The 8,966-nt window shown below is 68.6% G+C and overlaps 1 pseudogene; it reads left to right on the forward strand.

Annotated features, from left to right (window-relative positions):
* Nucleotides 1-1,890: 1,890 nt before the first annotated feature.
* On the forward strand, nucleotides 1,891-4,923 carry LOC127466014 (chymotrypsin-like elastase family member 1; annotated as a pseudogene).
* Nucleotides 4,924-8,966: the final 4,043 nt, after the last annotated feature.

Consider the following 8,966-nt stretch of genomic DNA (forward strand, 5'->3'; position numbering starts at 1 on the left):
TGCAGCCAAAATGTGACTTTAATCCCTTTGTGTCACACTTGGGGGGTTCGTTTGGGTCGGGGTGTCCCTGGGTGGGGTGGAGCTTTTGCTGCTGAAATCCCCAAACCCGACACCCAAGAGTGTTGTCCAAGCACTCCCTGACCTCTGGAATTGTGGAATGATGGATTATCCTGAGCTGGGAGGGACCCACAGGGATCATCGACATCAACTCTTGGCTCTGCAAAGGACAAACCCCAACCCCCCAAAATCCCACTGGCCAAGAGTGCTGTCCAAGTGCTCCCTGCCCTCCGGAATCCCGGGATCGTGGAATGGCCGGAGCTGGAGAGAACCCACGAGTGTCCCAGAACTGTGGGACGTGTGGAGTTGGGGGGGACTCACCAGGAACGTTCTGTCCAGCTCCTGGCCCTGCACAGAACAGCCCCAAAACCCCCAAAATACCCCAATCCCAATGGATCTGGGTGGTCCAGGCGCTCCCTGACCTCCGGGATCATGGAATCCTGGGATACCTGAGTTGGGAGGGATCCACAGGGATCACAGAATCTTGGAATGTTCGGTGTCGGAGGGGATCCAACAAAGCTCCTCGAGTCCAACTCCTGGCCCTGCACAGCACAACCCCAAAACCATCATTAATGCCCCAATCCCACCTTTTTGGCCCCAAAATGGGGTCACAGCCCTTCGTGTCCCCTGGGGGGGGTTCCCTCGGGTCGGGCTGTCCCCGGGTGGGACCCTTTGCTTCCGTCCCTGCCCCTCCCTTGGGGCCGATCAAACAACCCCGAGTGTGGGGAGATCGTGTTCCCGGCAACCCTCCTGTTTTCCTGGAGATAAGGGCAGAACTGCTCCAGGTGCTCTGGAATTCCCGCAGCTTTGTTGCCCTGGGCACACGACGGTCCCCGTGACCCCGAGGGCTGTTTGCCAGCGCCTGCACCTCGAGGCCAAAGGTTCCCCCAAAACAGCCCCAAGTCGGAGCTGAAGGGGTGGAAAACGTCACAGTTTTGGCCCCAAATCCGGGTTTTATTCCAGCCCTGGTGGGTGTCCCGTTTATCCCCAAAAGAAGGCCCCTGGGGGGGAGGGGGAATCTCCTGATCCAGCCCTGGGGGGGTTGGGGAGGGGGGGGAAGGTCGTTCCCTGGGTTTGCCTCCATTTCCCCATCCCGATGTGGCACCTTCAGGGCTTGGACCAAACCCTGGGACCATCCCCCAAATCCGGGCCGTGGATGAGCCCCAGGAGGAGCATCCTGGGGGCTGAGAGCGGGACAAACTCGGGACAGGAGTGGGGAAGGGCAGAGCAGCTGGGGGGCACTCGGGGGGTGTCCCACAGACCCAGAGCCGGGGGGCACTCGGGGGGTGTCAGAACCCAGATCCGGGGGGCACTCGGGGGGGTGTCAGGACCCAGATCCGGGGGGCACTCGGGGTGTCCAAAGGACCCAGAGCCGGGGGGCACTCGGGGGGTGTCCAAGGACCCAGATCCGGGGGGCACTCGGGGGTGTCCCAAGGACCCAGAGCCGGGGGGCACTCGGGGGGTGTCCCAAAGACCCAGAGCCAGGGGGCACTCGGGGGGTGTCCCACAGACCCAGAACTGGGGGGCACTCGGGGGGTGTCCCAAGGCCCCAGAGCCGGGGGGCACTCGGGGGGTGTCCAAGGCCCCAGATCCGGGGGGCACTCGGGGTGTCCCAAGGACCCAGAGCCGGGGGGCACTCGGGAGGTGTCCCAAGGACCCAGATCCGGGGGGCACTCGGGGGGTGTCCCAAGGCCCCAGAGCCGGGGGGCACTCGGGCCGTGCCCGGGGCGCTCCGGCCTTGCCCTCGGGCCGTGTGTGCTCTGGCAGAGGGTCCAAGGCCGCCCGGGGGGGCCGCGGCACCTGCTTTCCTTCCCGCCCCTCCCTCGCCGGCCCCGTTAAAGCGGCCGCGCCGCAGCCCCCGCTCCCGCCGCCTCCGCCGCGCCCCGGGACGAGGACGATGATGAAGATGCTGCAGCTCGTGCTCCTCGCCGCCCTCGCCCTCTGCGGTGGGTGCCCCGACGGAGCCTTCGGCCTCCGACCCCCCTGACCTCCCCCTCCCGGCCGCTGCTCACCCGTGTCTCTGTCCCTCTGTCCCTCTGTCCGTCTGTCCGTCTGTCCCTCTGTCCCTCTGTCCCTCTGTCCGTCTGTCCCACTGTCCCTCTGTCCCTCTGTCCGTCTGTCCCCCTGTCCGTCTGTCCCCTGTCCCTCTGTCCCTCTGTCCCTCTGTCCCTCTGTCCCCCTGTCCCCCTGTCCCTTTGTCCCTCTGTCCCTCTGTCCCCCTGTCCCTCTGTCCCTCTGTCCCTCTGTCCCTCTGTCCCCCTGTCCGTCTGTCCCCCTGGCCCCTGTCCGTCTGTCCCCCTGTCCCTCTGTCCCTCTGTCCCTCTGTCCGTCCTGTCCGTCTGTCCCCAGGGCGCTGCTCCGAGCCGGCTCTCGCGGGCACCCAGCGCGTGGTCGGGGGCACCGAGGCGCGCTCGCACTCCTGGCCCTCCCAGGTGGGTCCTGCCGGGGGTCCCCCGGCCCGGCGGTCGTGCGGCCCCGGCACCCGCCAGTGACCCCCCCCGTGTGTCCCCCCCGCCCAGATCTCCCTGCAGTATTCCTCGGGGGGCAGCTGGCACCACACCTGCGGGGGATCCCTCATCCAGAGGAACTGGGTCATGACGGCAGCCCACTGCGTCACCAGGTCCGTGCCCACCCTGAAAACCCCGCGGCAAAATCCTTTGCACCCCCAAAACCTCCTTCCCACCCTTGGAGGCATCACTGGGGCTCCTCGTTTGGGGGCCCCTCAGGGAAAAGCCCTTTGGACCCCCAAAACCTCCTTCCCACCCCTGGAGGTCTTTGGGGTTCCTCACTCGGGGGCTCCTCAGGAAAAGCCCTTTGCCCCCAAAAAACCTTCCCACCCTTGGAGGCACCTCGGGGGCTCCTCAGGAAAAGCCCTTTGCTCCCCAAAAACCCCCTTCCCACCCTTGGCAGCCTTTGGGGCTTCTCTCTCGGGGGCTCCTCGGCAAAAGCCCTTTGTTCCCACAAACCTTCCCACCCTCGGAGGCCTTTGGGGCTCCTCGCTCGGGGGCTCCTCGGCAAAAGCCCTTTTTCCCCAAAACCTTCCCAGCCCTGGAGGGCCTTTGGGGCTCCTCGCCCGGGGCTCCAGGGCCCGTCTCCGGGAGCATCCTCTCCTCGCCCGGAGCGCTCGGGATCGGCTCAGCCCCGCCCTGAGCGCGCTTTGGGGCCGATCCCCTTTTCCCCCCGGCCGGCAGCAACCTGAACTTCCGCGTGGTGGCCGGGGAGCACAACCTGAGCGCCAACGAGGGCACCGAGCAGGTCTTCAGCGTCAGCAGGATCATCATCCACCCCTTCTATAACAGCAACAACGTCGCCGCAGGGTAACGCCCGCGGGAGGGGGCTCGGGGGGAGCCCGGCCGCCCTTCGGGGGGGCCCGGCCACAACCTCTCCCCTCTCCCTCCCTGGGCAGCTACGACATCGCCCTGCTGCGCCTGGGCAGCTCGGCCACCCTCAACAGCTACGTGCAGCTGGCGGTGCTGCCCCAGGAGGGCACCGTCCTGCCCAACAACTACCCCTGCTACATCACGGGCTGGGGGCCGCACCCGCAGTGAGTCCGGGGGGCCCCAATGCCCCCGACCGGGGGCACCGCGGGGAGCTCAGGCGGCTTTGGGGAGCCCGGGCAGGGCCGGGAGGCGTCACGGGAGGCTTGGTCGGGGGCCGGGGGGGGTTTGGGGGGATTCGGGGGCACGGGGGCCGGGAGGGTTTGGGGGGATTCGGAGGGCACGGGGGCCGGGGGGGTTTGGGGGGATTCGGGGGGCACGGGGGCCGGGGGGGGCCGCGGGCCGGGCTGGGGCCGGGGGGGGGCCCGCGTGGGCCGCGGGTCTGGGGCCGGAGGGCACTGACGGCGCCGGGTCCGTGCAGCCAACGGGCAGCTGTCCAGCGTCCTGCTCCAGGCCTACCTGCCCGTGGTGGACTACCAGACCTGCTCCAGCTCGGCCCTACTGGGGCTCCACCGTCAAGAACACCATGGTCTGTGCCGGCGGCGACGGCGTGCGCTCCGGCTGCCAGGCACGGCCCTGCTCCCCCCCGGGCACCTCCAGCATCCCCGGGCACCTCCAGCATCCCCCGGGCACCTCCAGCATCCCCCCAGCACCTCCAGCATCCCCTTGTGCACCTCCAGCATCCCCCCAGCACCTCCAGCATCCCCCCGGGCACCTCCAGCATCCCCCCAGCACCTCCAGCATCCCCCTGGGCACCTCCAGCATCCCCCCAGCACCTCCAGCATCCCCTCTGCCCCCGGGGAACTCTAACCCAGCGCCCTCTCTGTGCCCCTCCGGGCACCTCCAGCATCCCTGGGGCCCCTGACCCCTCCCTGTGGCCCTCTCTGGCCCCTCTCTGTGCCCCCCGGCACCTCCAGCATCCCCTCTGCCCCCCAGGGAACTCTCTGTGCCCCCCCCAGCACCTCCAGTGTCCCCGCTCCCCTCACTCACCGTTCCCTGGCTGGGCCTCCCCCGTTCCCCCTCCTTCCCCTCGCTCACCGTTCCCTCACTGTGCCCCCGTTACCCCCCCGGACCCCTTTCCCCCCCATTCACCGGCCCCTCTCTGCACTCCCCCGGCTCCCTCCTTCCCCTCTGGCTCACCCACCCTCGCCCTGACCCCCCTTTCCCCCTCTCACCCCCCAGCCCCTCCCTGTGCCCCCCGGCTCCCCCGAGCCCCTGTGCCCCCTCTGACCCCCCTGTGCCCCCTCTGACCCCCCTGTGCCCCCTCTGACCCCCCTGTCCCCGCAGGGCGATTCGGGCGGGTCCCCTCCACTGCGCCGTCAATGGCCAGTACCAGGTGCACGGGGTCACCAGCTTCGTGTCCAGCCTGGGCTGCAACACGGCCCTCAAGCCCACCGTGTTCACGCGCGTCTCCGCCTACATCTCCTGATCAACAGCGTGAGGCCCCAGCCGGCTCCGGACCCGCCCATCGACCCTTCCCCTTCCCATTCCCGACCCCTTTCCCCTTCCCGGCCCCTTTCCCGGCCCCCGTTCCCCTTCCCCTTCCTGTTCCCCTTTCCCGACCCCGTTCCCAGCCCCGTTCCCATTCCCGTTCCCCTTCCTGTTCCCGAATCCGTTCCCAGCCCCGTTCCCATTCCCGTTCCCCTTCCTGTTCCCGACTCCGTTCCCATTCCCCTTCCCCTTCCCGTTCCCCTTCCCGGCCCCGTTCCCAGCCCCATTCCCATTCCCATTCCCGTTCCCCTTCTCGTTCCCCTTCCCGATCCCAGCCCGTCCCCGTTACCATTCCCGTTCCCCTTCTCGTTCCCGTTCCCTTCCCCGTTCCAGTTCCCGACCCTGTGCCTATTCCCCGTTCCCAGTCCCGTTCCCGTTCCCGTTCCCGTCCCCGTTCCCAGCCCCGTTCCCGACCCCGTTCCCCTTCCCGACCCCGTTCCCGTTCCCAGCCCCGTTCCCGTCCCGTTCCCGACCCCGTTCCTGTTCCCAAACCCGTCCCCGTTTCCATTCCCGTCCCCGATCCCGATCCCGTTCCCATCCCCGTTCCCATTCCCGTCCCCCGTCCCCAGCCCCGTTCCCGTTCCCATTCCCGTCCCCGTCCCGTCCCCGTCCCCTTCCCCTTTCCAGCCCCTTTCCCGTCCCGGTCCCGGCCGGGCTCAGCCGCTGCCTTTGTGCCCCCCAGGTCATCGCCCAGAACTGAGCCGAGCCCCGCCAGCCCCCGGCCCGCCCCGGGGGCACCGCCCGCCCCCCCGGCGCTCCCCGCGCCCCCCGCACCCGCAGCCCCCGCCCGCAATAAAAGCTCTGCCGCCGCCCGGACTCGCTCCCTGCTCTGCCCCGCGCCCGAGCCTTCCTCCTCCTCCTCCTCCTCCTCCTCCTCCTCCTCCTCCTCCTCCTGCCCCCCCGAACCCTCCTCTTCCTCCCCCTCGGGGAAAAGCCCCCGGCTCGGAGCTGGGGGGGCACCGGAACCCCCCGGGATGGGGGAAAAAGGGGCAAACGCCGCAAATCCCCTTCCCGGGCAGCACCTGCGGGCCCTGGGGACACGGGGGGACACAGGGGGCACGGGGGGACATGGGGGGACACGGGGGGACATGGGGGACATGGGGGGACACGGGGGGACACGGGGGGCAGGGGGGGACACGGGGGGACACGGGGGGACACGGGGGGACACGGGGGTCATGGGGGACACGGGGGGACACGGGGGACATAGAGGGACACGGAGGGACATGGGGGGACACGGGGGGACACGGGGAACACGGGGGGACATGGAGGGACACGGGGTGGACACGGGGGGACACGGGGGACATGGGGGGACACGGGAGGGGACACGGGGGGACACGGAGGGACATAGAGGGACACGGGGGAGACACGGGGGGACACGGGGGGACATGGGGGGACACGGGGGGGACATGGAGGGACCACGGGGGGCAGGAGGGGACACGGGGGGACACGGGGGTCATGGGGGACACGGGGGGACACGGGGGGACATAGAGGGACACGGAAGGACACGGGGGGACACGGGGGGACATGGGGGGGACACGGGGTGGACACGGGGGACACGGGGGACATGGGGGGACATGGAGGGACATGGAGGGACGGGGGGGACGGGGGACATAGAGGGACACGGGGGGACATGGAGGGACAAGATGGGGGCACAGGGGGACACAGGGGGACACGGGGGGACACGGGGGGACACGGGGGGACACGGGGGACATGGGGGGACACGGGGGGGACAGGGGGGACATGGAGGGACATGGAGGGACATGGAGGGACGGGGGGGGACGGGGGGACATAGAGGGACACGGGGGGACACGGGGGGACACGAGGGGACACGGGGGGACATGGGGGGGACACGGGGGGGACATGGAGGGACATGGGGTAGACACGGGGGGGACATGGGGGACACGGGGGGACACGGGGGGGGGACAGGGGGACATGGAGGGACATGGGGGGACAACGAGGGACACGAGGGACACAGAGGAACACGGGGGGGACACACGGGGGACACGAGGGGGATCCCACTGGGATCCTCTTCCCAAACCCACCTCCTGGCCAGCAGAGATGTTGCATTCGGGCACTGTCACCTCCTCGGCCTGGGGCTGCTGTGCCACCACCCCCCGGGCTGGGCACAAACCAGCAGCACCAACGGGCACCCCCTTCCCAAATTAACCCCAAACCGGACCCGGGGGGGAATCCAGAGCCGGGAGGGGCTTCCCCTCACCCCTCTGGCACGTCCCGCTGGACAAACCTGCCCTGGACAACAAGGACACCCGGCCCAGGCCCCGAGGGAAGCCAGGCCATGGAATCCTCAGGGATTCCAGCCAAACTTCCCCAGCCTGGCTCTGCCAGGACCCCTTCTGGCAAAGTGTCCAGCCCGGCCCGACAAACCCCCCGGGCTGAGGGGTGGGGACAGGGGGGTCAAATGGGGGCAAAAGGGGCAAAGGGGATCCAGGGGGTGATGTGGGGCTGGGGAGCAGGTTCGGGGGGGGTTCCAGAGGGCTTTTCCAGGGCTCTCCAAAGCCCTCCTGGAGGACTCGGGTGCAGGGCTGGAAGGTCAGCTGGGTGAGTTGGGTGGTGGCCCCGCACTGGGAGGAGCCACTGACCCCCCCGGGCACAGAGAAGCCCCCCAGAGAGACCCCAGGAGAGGAGGGGCTGGGAAATCACCCCTGGGTGGAGTTTGGGCTGAACAGACCCGGCGACCTCAGCCTTGGCTTCCCCCCCTTCACCATCCCCGGGGCCTCCTCTGGGCACTGAGAGCTCCAGACCCTTCCCAAGGGAGGATCTCCCGTGTTGTGCCCCCCAAACTGCCACATCCAGGTGACTGCCCTGCTCTGCTCTCTTCTGGGGAGGTTCACCTCGAGTCCTGGGGCAGTTTGGGTGCCTCATTCCCCACCTGGATGTGGTCCCATTCCCACCTGGATGTGGCCCCATTCCCACCTGGATGTGGTCCCATTCCCACCTGGATGTGGCCCCATTCCCACCTGGATGTGGTCCCATTCCCACCTGGATGTGACCCCATTCCCACCTGGGTGTGGCCCCATGTCCCACCTGGATGTGACCCCATTCCCACCTGGATGTGGCCCCATTCCCTAACTGGAGGTGGCCTCATTCCCTACCAGGATATGGCCCCATTCCCACCTGGTTGCAGCTCCATGTCCCACCTGGTTGCAGCTCCATGTCCCACCTGGATGTGGCCCCATTCCCACCTGGATGTGGCCCCATTCCCACCTGGATGTGGCCCCATGTCCCACCTGGATGTGGCCCCATTCCCACCTGGATGTGACCCCATTCCCACCTGGATGTGGCCCCATGTCCCACCTGGATGTGACCCCATTCCCACCTGGATGTGGCCCCATTCCCACCTGGGTGTGGCCCCATTCCCCAAAGGGTGCCCCTGTCCCGTTTGGGGCCGCAGGTTCTCCAGGACGATGCCCCGGGCAGAGCAGCCAAGGCTTTGCTCAAGGGCCCCCTGGGGACCCCCACCCAGCTCTCCCTCCCCAGGACCCTCAGGTCCCGTTCCCAGCTGTTCTCCAGCCCCTCATTCCCAGTCTGTCCATCTGCACAGTCCCTGAACTGGGAAAGGACCCCCAAGGTCACCCCGGCCCACCCTCCCTCCGGGGCTGCCCCATCCCAGGAGCAGAGTCCATCCCTCGCCCTCGTGGGGGTGATTTCCCAGCCCCTCCTCTGGGGGTCCCGGGGCAGTTTGGGGGGCACAACACGGGAGATCCTCCCTTAGGAAGGGTCTGGAGCTCTCAGTGCCCAGAGGAGGCCCCGGGGATGGTGAAGGGGGGGAAGCCAAGGCTGAGGTCGCCGGGTCTGTTCAGCCCAAACTCCACCCAGGGGGTGATTTCCCAGCCCCTCCTCTCCTGGGGTCTCTCTGGGGGCTTCTCTGTGCCCGGGGGGGTCAGTGGCTCCTCCCAGTGCGGGGCCACCACCAAACTCACCCAGCTGACCTTCCAGCCCTGCACCCGAGTCCTCCAGGAG

Source organism: Manacus candei, unplaced genomic scaffold, assembly GCF_025592945.1.
Source record: "Manacus candei isolate 608988 ecotype Guabito, Panama unplaced genomic scaffold, ASM2559294v1 h1tg000563l, whole genome shotgun sequence".
NCBI classification, from domain to species: Eukaryota; Metazoa; Chordata; class Aves; order Passeriformes; family Pipridae; genus Manacus; species Manacus candei.